General features: G+C 44.4%; 1 long non-coding RNA gene across 1 annotated transcript; it reads left to right on the top strand.

Annotated features, from left to right (window-relative positions):
- Nucleotides 1-1,129: 1,129 nt before the first annotated feature.
- LOC142652309 (uncharacterized) lies at nt 1,130-6,358 on the top strand. The gene is made up of 3 exons (XR_012847796.1): nt 1,130-1,187; nt 2,546-2,680; nt 6,218-6,358. It is a non-coding gene; the product is annotated as an uncharacterized LOC142652309 (long non-coding RNA).
- Nucleotides 6,359-14,157: the final 7,799 nt, after the last annotated feature.

Raw genomic sequence — 14,157 nt, 5'->3', positions numbered from 1 at the left:
AAAATAAAACCTATATAAATTTGGTGTCACCATAATCGTATTGACCCACAGAATAAAGCTAACCTGTTATTTTTACTGTAAGGTGAACATCGTAAAAACAAAACCCAAAAAACAATGAGGAGATTGCTTTTTTTTTAATTTTTTTATTCCAACATACAAATTTTTTTTTCTACATTTCCCAGTACATAATATGGTACATTAAATGATGCCATCACAAACTACAACTCGTCCAACAACACAAAAGCCCTTATACGATAATTTCAGTGGGGAAAAAAAAAGTCATGGCTCTTGCAAACTGGCTTGTCATTATAGGGTTAATAAGGCTTTTCCACTTTGTTACAAACTATGTTCCCTTATTTGAAGGAAGGAATGACTTGATACAATTAAAATATGGACGTCATAGAGGGCGGGGGAGACCCAATCAAAACCTCCTTCTATGAGACCGAGCGGAGAGCCACCAAGAGCAGCTCCCGCTCAGGCCGACCCAGTTGTCCTTGTATCACAGTTGTCCCTTTATTTCAGCCGGCGCGGGAGAAATGTACGCTCAGATTTGCTTCCCGCATTCATAACCATAACTTTTTTGTTTTTATGAAGGTGTAGCTGTCTGATGTCTTGTTTTTTTGCTAGACGAGCTGTAGTCTTTTTGCAGTTTATTCACTCAAGTAACTTCAAATATTTTTTTACTTTTATTACTGGTTAAATGAAAAAAAAATCAAACACATCCAGCATTCTTATTTACGGCAATTACTGATCACCATAAATAACATGTTTACTATAAGGCATTCCAACCGCCCACACGGTGAGATCGGGGGGTACCGTTGGTAAGCATGGCAGCATGGGGGCCATCTTTGTACTCCTATGAGGCAGGGGCGTAGCTAGGGGGGCAGACGGGGCATGTGCCCCGGGCGCAACTTAGAGGGGGGCGCCAGCGCCACCTCCTCCTGCACTATAATTGTACCTGTGTCGATAGGACACAGGTACAATTAGAAGCAATGAATGATCGGGCACGTTCCGTTCCCGGCTATTCAGCGCTTTTGTACCAGTGATGAAAGTCGCTGAGTGACAGGCAAAGTCATCCTGCCCAGCCAATCAGCGCCTTTCATAGACGCTTCGTTCAACCCCCAGGAGACCTGCGCAGAAGAGAGCAGGTCTCCATGGCTGCCGGCCGGCGTGGGAACTGGATTAAGGTGAGTTTGAACAGTTTTTTTTTATTTTTATTGTAATAAAAGTGTGTGACTTTATCTACGGGGGGGGGGGGACTTTATCTACGAAGGGGGGACTTTGTCTACACAGGGGAGGGGCCTTTATCTACGGGGGGACTTTGTCTACAAGGGGGACTTTATCTACGGGGGGACTTTATCTATGGGGGGACTTTATCTACGGGGGGACTTTATCTACACGGGGGGGGCTTTATCTACGGGGGGTGTCTATCTACAGGGGGGGCTATATACTGGGGTGGGCTATCTATGGAGCACCATATACAGGGGTGGGCTATAGCTACAGGGGGGCTATATAGTATATAGTCCCCCTGTAGATATAGCCCACCCCTGTATATAGTGCTCCATAGATCGCTTACCCCTGTATATAGCCCCCCTGTAGATATAGCCCACCCCTGTATATAGTCCCCCTGTAGATATAGTCCCCCTGTAGATATAGCCCACCCCTGTATATAGCCCACCCCTGTATATAGTATCCCACAAATAGCTCCCCCTAAGGTGCTCCACAGAAAGCCCACCCCTGTATATAGCCCCCCTGTACATATAGTCCACCCCTGTATATAGTGCTCCACAGATAGCCCAACCCTGTATATAGTATATACAGGGGTGGGCTATCTGTGGAGCACTATATACAGGGGTGGACTATCTAGTGGAGCACTATATACAAGGGTGGACTATATGTACAAGGGGGCTATATACAGGGGTGGGCAATCTGTGAAACACTATATACAGGGGTGGACTATATGTGGAGCACTATATACAGGGGTGGACTATATGTGGAGCACTATATACAGGGGTGGGCTATATCTACAGGGGGGCTACATACAGGGGTGGGCTATCTGTGGAGCACTATATACAGGGGTGGGTTATATCTACAGGGGGCTATATACAGGGGTGGGCTATCTGTGGAGCACTATATACAGGGGTGGGCTATATCTACATGGGGCTATATACAGGGGTGGGCTATATGTGCAGCACTATATACAGGGGTGGGCTATATCTACAGGGGGCTATATACAGGGTTGGGCTATACGTGGAGCACTATATACAGGGTTGGGCTATATCTATAGGGGCTATATACAGGAGTGGGCTATCTGTAGAGCACTATAGGCGGAGTTATTTGTGGGACACTATATACAGGGATGGGCTATATGGGGGCACTATCTACAGGGGGCTCTATGGGGGCACTATCTACAGGGGGCACAGTGTGTGTGTGTGTGTGTGGGACATGGTGTATGGTGCTATTATAATTAGAGGTGCAGTGTATGGCGCTATTATATTTAGGGGCATAGTATGTGGTATAATGAGAACTTTATCTTTGTTTATAGGTGTAGAAATTTTGGAAAAGTGAGAAGCTGAAGACATGTGAGCGGCAAAATGCAGAAATGGGCTGTGACCGGGAGAAGTCATCATAGATGTCTGGACCGGATGGAGAAAAAGAACTAGAATCTGAGATGTCACCGGTGAGTCACTTAATGTAAATGTTCATTCTGCCTCTAATCAGTAATGTAGTCACTGTATGATCTGCAGCGAGATGATGGGTGGTGTGATTATGATAGGGTTGACCTCCAGTTTTCCTGGATGTTTGTATGGCAAATCTATCGGGTTATCCAAAAATATGGAAGTGCGGATGGATCTGCTTTTCACGAGACCAGAAAAGTGACTTATAGGGCTGTCCCCCATTAATAGTCTGCTGATCCTACCACTCGACTGTCCACTGCATAAGAACTGATGTGTCCTCCTTGTGTGGTATCAGAAAGCAGCAGAGGACACACCGAAGAACCGCAGTGACAATATCGGACCGCACACTCATTTCCAGGGTTTTCGAGCAGAAGATGGTTTGTATTCTGTCCAATTCTCTCTTCATGCTTCTCGCTGCCAATGAACAGCCGCGTCCTCTCGCCACTTAGTAATGGTAATTTAGTAATGTTCTGGAGTTAGAGGAGTGAGACTGATTCCACCCTGCTCTCTGCCAATAGACAGGATGTGGTGTCATTCCACCGCATCGCAACCCAGAGACAAGTGAGCGAGACTAATCTCATTCTCTTTGTGTTGTGTCCCTATGATGTTAACTCCTGAGAGCCCATAGTGAAGTATGGAAGAAAAACTTAAATACAAGGAAAACATTGTCCAGACAATGATAGGGGAGAGTGTCATATGTAAACTGCCTGGTCTGGTGACAGTTATAGTGATTAATACCCCGGGGCAGAGCTACAGGAGGTGCAGAGGTAGCCGGCGCACCAAGACCATGGTGCTCCAGGAGGCCCAAAGTCTCCCATTTCTTAGAGGAGGATACCAGGTCCTCACCTTGGCTACTCTGACCTCATTTATTAGATTTTGCCTGCCTCATTCACATTTTTGGCTCACATCTTCTGGTCCTTCTAAGGCTAGTTTTTTACTGCGTCCTTTGGTACTGCACTATTTTTTAATTTTGACCCGGCTAGAAGACTAGGAGACTTTCATTGATACCTTCAGCCTCTACCACCTACCACTGGCTCTTCTATTATTTTCTGCCCAATTTTGGCTCTTCTATTATTTTCTGCCCAATTTCATCAACATTACTGTAGAAACTCCACGCACTTAAAGGGTTTTTCCACTTTAGCAAACTCCTTCACATACACATTTCCATACACCCTATTAGGGAATTCTTGGTTAATAGAGGGGGGTCCTTTGTTCAGAATCTTCATGACCAGAGTGGAGAGCAGTTACATAGAGCATCTCTCGATCTGGAGGACCTGTTCTGTGTTACACAGACAACATATTAATAGGAATGGACACTGTGTAATACTTACTTTCCCCTGTGGTGGTGCTGCAGGGAAATTGAACACTTACTGCCAGGTTTCTCCACAGATTACAGCTGATTGCTGGGGGTCCGAGCAGGAGGACACTTTGTGATCAGCCAGTGGCGGATTATAATATGGGCGGTTCGGGCGGCCGCCCGGGGCCCGAGGCTTACAGGGGGCCCATGGCAGCCCGAACCGCACATCGTTTTATAAACCTACACAGCGCGCTAGCGCTGCTAACTGCCGAAGATGGGGAGGAGCAGGGAATTGGCCGGGATAGGGGTAGGACACGCCTCCCTGACAGTGCGGGCGCCGCCATTGAGTAACAGAACAGCGACGGACGGCTGTTCTGTTACTCCAAAGCTGGAAGAGAAGAGCCGGGCGGGCGGTCACCGGCGCTGAGGTTAGTACAGGCTTATCCTCCTGCCCAACTGGTTCCCGACCGCTGGCTGTATTTTTACCGCCAGCGGTCAGGGACGGGTCCTTAAAACCCGAGCCATAGACTTTCTACGGCTCGGGTTTTAACTTGCTGCCCGCGCGATCGGGCAGCTGAATGTCGGGTCTCCGGCTGTCAGTGACTGCCGGGGACCCTGAGGAGAAGATAGAAGCAGCTTCCGCTGCTTCTTTCTTCTCTGATCTCTTTTACACAGCGCTCAATGAACGCTGTGTATAGGAATAGAGACCGCAGCAGCGGCGCTGTCTCTATTCCTCCCGGTGATCATGTGACTGGTCACATGATCGCCGGGTGCCGTTAGTGACAAACTGCTGTTGGGTCTTACTAGACCCAGCACAGCCCTATTAGTGACAATCGTCACTATGAGAGGGCTGATTTTCCCTGTAACTGGGGCTGCTGTGCAGCTCCAGTTACAATGGAAAAACATGGTGTAAAAGAAAGAAAACAAATATATAAAGTTCCCCAAAGGTCTTTTTTGACCTTTGGGGGACAGACCATAGTAATAAAAAAATAGTAAAGTAAAGTGCAAAAAAAAATTAAATAATAAATACACATAAAATACCCACCCCAAAAAAAAAACGTTCCCCCCCGCCAATCATTGTTGTAACGCTAGCGCTGACCCAATTACCCTAATATAGACATGTAATATACAAAAATTTACGGTAAACAATGACGATTACAAATAAAGGGTCTATTTTAGGGTAAAACTATGTTATTACCAAAAAAAAAATAGCTGAAACGTAAAAAAGCTTATTTTTTTACTATTATTTTCAAACTTTATGAATAAAAATTCTAAAATAGCAAAAAAAGTGTGTATAAAAATGATAAAAACGAAACCTGCATTGTCTACGGAAAAAACGTCTCAAAAATCACATCGTTTTTATTTTTTTTTAATAAAAATGTGTGTTTGGTGCAACTTTGTAATTACGTTTTATTAAAAAATATTTTCACTTTTTGAGATACAGCTGCTTTGTATCCTGTATCCGTCAGGTCAGCAGGACTGACGGGATCAGTGAAACGGGCCCTGCGCTAAATTATAATCTTAGATGTGATAGATTTGAGGTGGATCCTGCGTGTCACTGATCCTGTCAGTCCTGCTGACCTGACGGATACAAGATACAAAGCAGCTGTATCTCAAAAAGTAAAAATATTTTTTAATAAAATCAATCAATCAATCACACTGATACACACACATACTAATATATATATATATATTTATTTATAATATAAAGTTTTGAAATGTGTACATAGCCTTGTGGCACTATACACAAGGGGGAGCGCTGTGTGGCACTATATACAAGGGGGATCACTGTGAGGCACTATATACAAGGGGGAGCGCTGTGAGGCACTATATACAAGGGGGAGCGCTGTGAGGCACTATATACAAGGGAGGGCTGTGTAGTGCTATCCACAGTGGTATGTGTGTGGCGCTCTTTATAGGGGGGGCTTTTTGGTGCTATTTACAAGAGGGGAGGGCTGTGTGGCGCTCTCTAAAGGGGGGCTATATGGCACTATCTATAGGGGGCTGTGTGTAACGCTCTCTACGGGGGGGATGTCTGATATATAGAGGGGGCTGTGTATGGCGATATCTATGGGGGTGTGTAATATCTACAGGGGCTGTGTGTGGCACTATGTACAGGGGGCTGTGTGTATGTGGTGTTTTACAGTGTGTGGTATTATTATATTCAGGCGCGCAGTGTTTGGTGCTATTATATTTAGGGGTACAGTATGTGGCACCATGATAACTTTATTTTCGTTTATAGGTGTGGAAATGTTGGAAAAGTGAGGAGACGTCTGAGTGGCAAATTCTGCAGAAATGAGTCATGGCCGGGAGAAGTCGTCATGAGCGCTGGACCGGATGGAGAAGAAAAGAGGAAAAAAACTACTAGAATCTGAGACGTCGTCACCTGTGAGTCACTAGATTTATAGAGAATCTGTTACCTCTCCTGACATGTTTATTATAGGAAATCCTTGTATTTCACAAAAAGTCTTTCTGCAGTCCAGGACTGATAGACAATTCCCCTTGTCAGGAGGTTGTGTCCCTGCACAGTGTGATACTGTCAGTATGTAGGGAGACAGCCCTGTGACAAGGGAAATCGTAACACTATTAATGCTTGCCCAAAAAGCTAGTGTTAAAAATAGTTACGGCGCGGCAGGGCGGCGGTGAGGAAGGGGGGCCCAAGTTTGGGTAACAGCCCAGGGCCCATGGTCTACTTAATCCGCCACTGTGATCAGCTTATTGTCAAGAGACCCTTCTTACAATTAGTGATTGTCCAAAGCGGACAACTCCTTTTAGTCCTGTGGTCAACAGAATACCAAGACCCAAACTGAAATTTTAAGGGGATCCTATAGGTAAAATGTGGAATTTGGTTTCATTGATTCTCTGGCCTAAGGGAAAATGAGACCCCCTAGGCTAAAACTAAGATTGTCCAGAACTGTAGGCACCAGAACCATTACAGATCCACAGCAGAACCATAGAGACTAACATGACAAGCCTGGATACACACACATGCAGTTTTTCATGCAGTTTTATTTTTTGCCAAAGCCAGGAGTGGGTCCAGAAGAGAAGTACAAGTCTTTCCTTTATATTTTGTTTCTTTTTTGGATTTTCTCCTGTGTTTGGTTGGCTAAAACCCCCCCAAAAAAACTGCACGTGTGGAATGGGGCACCTGGGTTCGAATCCAGCAAAATTTTAGGGCAACATCTCCTCGTGTTAGATTGCGTTTCCTCATACACTCCAAAACATACTTATAGGTTAATAAGCTTCCTACGAAATAGACCCTAGTGTATGCGTCTAAGATACGGAAATTGATTGTAAACCCCATTAGGGACAGGGACTGATGCGTCTGGCGCCAATCTCTGTAGAGCACTGCAGAATATGTTGGCGCTATATAAGCAACAGAAATAAATCCAACCTTAAATATCTATAAATATCAAATCCTCTTTATGTAACAGTCGATTTTTCACTTGGACGTAAGCCAAAAATAAGAGTCTCACACCGGAATATGGCGCGTCCATTGCTCCAGACGTATTTCCCCACAGAGCAAGTGCAAGTCTTTTGTACCGAACCATTTAATTCCTATTTTTCACATATCTCAGTTATATTCTATCCCAAAATGATTAGCAAAAATTAGTCTTAATATACTGCCAGTCGAAGGTGTCGGAATATATGGAAGTAAAACCGGTACGTAGTTACTATGGCTACCATATGTCTGCTCCGCGACTACACTAACGCAATCAGCTTTGTCAAACAAGGTTGTTTTTGGAGTGGAAATGTGTTATAAATGATGATTGGAACTAATAGCGTTCCCAGACATATGCCAATTGTGCCCGTCTGCCTCCCGTGATAATGCGCTATATGATAATATTCCATTTTCTTAAGTCTTAGTAATTATTGCAGCAACCGCGGCAGCGAGATGAACAGTCATATTGTGAAATTTGTGCTTTTCTTCAAATCCCACATAATTCTTTGAATTATGACTTGCTCCTGTTCTCATTTCGCAGCCTGTACACTACATTACTACCTCACATTTTACAATAAGAGAATTTAAAACAGATTTGCATTTGATTTAAAGACACTTAATGATGTCTTCACAGACAAGGACATTTTTAAGATGGATTCCAACTTGTATAAAAGTGAAATGAACTCCATCATTTCTCTCTCTCTGGAGGACCTGACACTTCTGTGCATTACATCTATGGACCAATGATCTCAATAGGCTATGTGTAATGCTTTGCTTCCCCTTTGGGGGTGCTGCAGGGAAATTAAACACTTGCTGCCAGGTTCACCTGTGATCAACAAGAATATAGTTCCACTATATAGACTAAAGTATCGGGATGCTTCTTAATCATTTAATTCAGATGTTTAATTCAGTCCCATTCCGACCTGTGTATAACATCCGGTACTCGCCATGCAGTCGCCTTTATAAATATTTTTGATAGAATGGGACACTGTAAAGAGATCACTGAATTCCGGCGCGGTCCAGTAATACGATGCCACCGTTGTAACAAGCCAGTTCCGGAAATTTCTTCCCTCCTAGATATTCCACCATCATCTGTGAGTTATTGTAAAGTGGAAGGAACCGCAGCAACTCAGCCACGAAGTGCTGACCACGTAAAGTTACTGAGCGGGGGGCCGAGTGCTGGGGAGCAAGTGCAGAAAAGTCGCTAACACTCCGCTGACTACATAACTGCAGAATACAGACCTCCCCTGGTATTAACATCCACAGAAAAACTGTGCGCCGGGAGATTCATGCATGGGGGCCGAGCGGCTGCCTGCCAACCTTACATCACCAAGCACAATGCCAAGCGTCGGACGTAGAGGTGTAAAGTCGCCGCCACTGGTCTCTGGAGCAGAGGAAACTTGTTCTGTGGACTGACGCTTCTCTATCTGGCAGTCTGATGGATGAGTCTGGGTTTAGTGAATACCAGGAGAACGTTACCCGCCTGACTGCATTGTGCCAGCTGTAAAACTTGGTGGAGGAGGGACATTGCTATGGAGTTGTTTTTCAGGGGTTGGCCTAGGCCCCTTAGTTCCAGTGACGGGAGATCTTAAAGGGGTTGTCTAGGCATGGGACGGTTTTTCATACTGATGACCTATCTTGACAGGTCTTCAGTGTATAATCGGTGGGCGTCCAACACCCGGACCCTGCACCGATCAGCTGGTCCGGCTGCTGCTGGATGTTATGCAGTGGTCGATTCTGGAAGGAGATGGCTGCGATCACAGTATAGCATCCGTGTAGCCGTAGTGAAGCGTTACTCCTATTCACTTGAATAGGAACAGAGCTGCAATACTGCAGCACGATCGCTATACTGTGACTGGAGCCATCTCCTTCCAGCACTGACCACATAACATCCGGAGGCAGCCGAACCAGCTGGTCCATGCAGGGTCCGGGTGTCGCACCCCCACGATTATATACTGATGACCTATCCTGTGGATATGTCATAAGTATAAAAAAACACCTTGTGCCCAGACAACCTCTTTAATGCTGTGCATACCAAGACATATTGGACAATTGTAGCTTCCAAATTTGTGGGAACAGTTTGGAGTTCGGCCCTTTTCTGTTCCCCATGACTGCGCCCCAGTGCACGAGGTCCATAAAGACATGGTTGGTTGGTTGGTTGGTTGGGTGGTTGGTTGGGGGAGTTTGGTGTGGAAGAACTTGACTGGCCTCACAGTCCTTACCTCAACCCCATCCAATACCTTAGAGATTAACTAGAATGGAGATTACAAACCCGGTCCCCTCCCCATCAGTGTCTGGCCTCTTCTGGAAGAATAGACTTTTAATTTCCACAGACACTCCAAAATCCCAGAAGAGTGGAAGATGTTTAACTGCAAAGGGGGAACCAACTCCATATTAATGTCTATGGACTTAAAATGGGATGTCATAAAATCTCCCATAGGTGTAATGTGTGGGTGCCCAATACTGTATGCCCAATGTGTAAATAGTGTACGGTATATATGACATCCTCCCCCATAAGAATTCACTGTCAGTAGAAAGAACATGGCTCTCCAGTGTGAATGATTTATGAAAGTCACTTTGATGAATCTTCCATTGTTAAGCTTGGGTATTTCTCCAGTCTTCCGAAAGGTTCTCGCCAACTCGATGAGCAGAACAATGGCTTCTGATTAGCTTAGCAGATTCTTGTTCTGAGAGGGATATAACTATCTCTGCAACCCACTGTAACCATATCCACGTCTTCTGTAGAACACATTCCTATTTCTAGAGTGCATGCAGTCAGGGACGGCCGAAGAAGTGGTTAGGTGGGTAAATCATGTGACCGCCGCACTTGGTTATATACCGTTTTACGTGCCACAACTTAACAGTTTATGGCCTTTAAATTCCTATAAAGTGGCCAATATCTTTATGATTCATACACGTTGTATTTACTGCACCCATCACAGCCTGGATTCCACACAACCAATCCTTTTTTCCCTTTTCCCCGATCCACACTTGGTACAGGACACAATGATCTGGGACGTCGGATTGCCAAAATTTCCATTGTCTAATACCCAGTTTTGTTGCTTGGGCAAAGAGTAGGTTGATGCCGACCCTTCTGTCTTATTGTGTGTGACTTGCTTCTATAGTAGGAAGAACACTGTTACTATACCCGTAATTCGTTAATCGTGGGCAATTTTATTATATACAGATCTGTAAATTGCTTTAATATATACAATGCCTTGGGAAAGTATTCACCTCTGTGGTGTTTTTGTTGTTTAATTCATTACAACCTGAAATAAAAATGGATTTAAAATTAGATTTTATGTAATGGAACTGACAAAATAATCCAAATTGTTACAAAGGAATAAAAAAAAAGAAGACCCTGTTTAAATAAGCTACACAGAGTGGGGGTCTATGGAAGAGTAGCCCGAAAAAAAGACATTGCTTAAGAAAAACATAAGAAAACACGAAATTAATTCACCAAATTGCATGTGACAGACTCCCCGAACATATGGAAGAAGGAGTCAGAGGAGACGAAAATCAAACGTTTTGGCCATTACGGGAAATGCTATGTGTGGCGCAAACCCAACACTTCCCATCACCCCAAGAACACGATTCCCACAGTGAAGCCTGGTGGGGGCAGCATCATGCTGAGGGGGCAGGGACTGGAGGACTGGCCAAGATTGAAGGAAAGATGGATAGCAGTAGATACAGGGCAATTCTTGAGGAAAACCTATTTATCTGCCAGAGAATGGAGAGTGGGTCTGAGGTTCACCTTCCAGCAGGACAATGACACTAAACATCCTGATAAATCTACACTGGAGGGTGTAAGGGGAAACGTGGGAATGTCCTGGAATGGACGAGTCAAAGCCCCGAAACCAATCCAATAGAGAATCTGTAGCATGACCTGAAGATGCTGGAGACAACGCAACCATCTGACCTGAAGACGCTGGAGACAACGCAACCATCTGACCTGAAGACGCTGGAGACAACGCAACCATCTGACCTGAAGACGCTGGAGACAACGCAACCATCTGACCTGAAGGAGTTGGAGCAGTTTTGCCTGGAAAAATCCAGTGTCTACATGTGATAGAGACATAGACCAAGAGACTGCATGTATAATAGAGACATCCCCAAGAGACTGCATGTGTAATAGAGACATCCCCAAGAGACTACATGTATAATAGAGACATCCCCAAGAGACTGCATGTGTAATAGAGACATAGACCTAGAGACTGCATGTGTAATAGAGACATAGACCAAGAGACTGCATGTGTAATAGAGACATCCCCCAGAGACTGCATGTGTAATAGAGACGTAGACCAAGAGACTCCATGTGTAATAGAGACGTAGACCAAGAGACTCTATGTGTAATAGAGACATCCCCAAGAGACTGCATGTGTAATAGAGACATCTCCAAGAGACTGCATGTGTAATAGAGACATCTCCAAGAGACTGCATGTGTAATAGAGACATAGACCAAGAGACTGCATGTGTAATAGAGACATCCCCAAGAGACTGCATGTGTAATAGAGACATCCCCCAAGCGACTGCATGTGTAATAGAGACATAGACTAAGAGACTGCATGTGTAATAGAGACAACCCCAAGAGACTGCATGTGTAATAGAGACATAGACCAAGAAACTGCATGTGTAATAGAGACATAGACCAAGAGACTGCATGTGTAATAGAGACATCCCCAAGACACTGCATGTGTAATAGAGACATAGACCAAGAGACTGCATGTGTAATAGAGACATCCCCAAGAGACTGCATGTGTAATAGAGACGTAGACCAAGAGACTCCATGTGTAATAGAGACATCCCCAAGAGACTGCATGTGTAATAAAGACATCTCCAAGAGACTGCATGTGTAATAGAGACATCTCCAAGAGACTGCATGTGTAATAGAGACATAGACCAAGAGACTGCATGTGTAATAGAGACATCCCCAAGAGACTGCATGTGTAATAGAGACATCCCCCAAGCGACTGCATGTGTAATAGAGACATAGACTAAGAGACTGCATGTGTAATAGAGACAACCCCAAGAGACTGCATGTGTAATAGAGACATAGACCAAGAAACTGCATGTGTAATAGAGACATAGACCAAGAGACTGCATGTGTAATAGAGGCATAGACCGAGAGACTGCATGTGTAATAGAGACATCCCCAAGAGACTGCATGTGTAATAGAGACATCCCCAAGAGACTGCATGTGTAATAGAGACATAGACCAAGAGACTGCATGTGTAATAGAGACATAGACCGAGAGACTGCATGTGTGATAGAGACATCCCCCAGAGACTGCATGTGTAATAGAGACATCCCCAAGAGACTGCATGTGTAATATAGACATAGACCAAGAAACTGCATGTGTGATAGAGACATAGACCAAGAGACTGCATGGGTAATAGAGACATCCCCAAATGACTGCATGTGTAATAGAGACATCTCCAAGAGACTGCATGTGTAATAGAGACATAGACCAAGAGACTGCATGTGTAATAGAGACATAGACCTAGAGACTGCATGTGTAATAGAGACATCCCCCAAGAGACTGCATGTGTAATAGAGACATCCCCAAGAGACTGCATGTGTAATATAGATATCCCCAAGAGACTGCATGTGTAATAGAGACATAGACCAAGAGACTGCATGTGTAATAGAGACATAGAACGAGAGACTGCATGTGTAATAGAGACATCCCCAAGAGACTGCATGTGTAATAGAGACATAGACCAAGAGACTGCATGTGTAATAGAGACATAGAACGAGAGACTGCATGTGTAATAGAGACATCCCCAAGAGACTGCATGTGTAATAGAGACATAGACCAAGAGACTGCATGTGTAATAGAGACATCCCCAATAGACTGCATGTGTAATAGAGACATCCCCAAGAGACTGCATGTGTAATAGAGACATAGACCAAGAGACTGCATGTGTAATAGAGACATAGACCAAGAGACTGCATGTGTAATAGAGACATAGACCAAGAGACTGCATGTGTAATAGAGACATCCCCAAGAGACTGCATGTGTAATAGAGACATCCCCAAGAGACTGCATGTGTAATAGAGACATCCCCAAGAGACTGCATGTGTAATAGAGACATCCCCAAGAGACGGCATGTGTAATAGAGACATCCCCCAAGAGACTGCATGTGGAATAGAGACATCCCAAGAGACTGCATGTGTAATAGAGACATAGACCAAGAGACTGCATGTGTAATAGAGACATAGAACGAGAGACTGCATGTGTAATAGAGACATAGACCAAGAGACTGCATGTGTAATAGAGACATCCCCAATAGACTGCATGTGTAATAGAGACATCCCCAAGAGACTGCATGTGTAATAGAGACATCCCCAAGAGACTGCATGTGTAATAGAGACATCCCCAAGAGACTGCATGTGTAATAGAGACATCTCCAAGAGACTACATGTGTAATATAGACATCCCCAAGAGACTGCATGTGTAATAGAGACATCCCCAAGAGACTACATGTGTAATATAGACATCCCCAAGAGACTGCATGTGTAATAGAGACATCCCCAAGAGACTGCATGTGTAATAGAGACATAGACCAAGAGACTGCATGTGTAATAGAGACATAGACCAAGAGACTGCATGTGTAATAGAGACATAGACCAAGAGACTGCATGTGTAACAGAGACATAGACCAAGAGACTGCATGTGTAATAGAGACATAGACCAAGAGACTGCATGTGTAATAGAGACATAGACCAAGAGACTGCAT

The sequence above is a fragment of the Rhinoderma darwinii genome, chromosome 5, assembly GCF_050947455.1.
Source record: "Rhinoderma darwinii isolate aRhiDar2 chromosome 5, aRhiDar2.hap1, whole genome shotgun sequence".
Taxonomy (NCBI): domain Eukaryota; kingdom Metazoa; phylum Chordata; class Amphibia; order Anura; family Rhinodermatidae; genus Rhinoderma; species Rhinoderma darwinii.
Note: the sequence above shows the minus strand (reverse complement) of the source record. Positions and strands in the feature narration are given on the sequence as shown.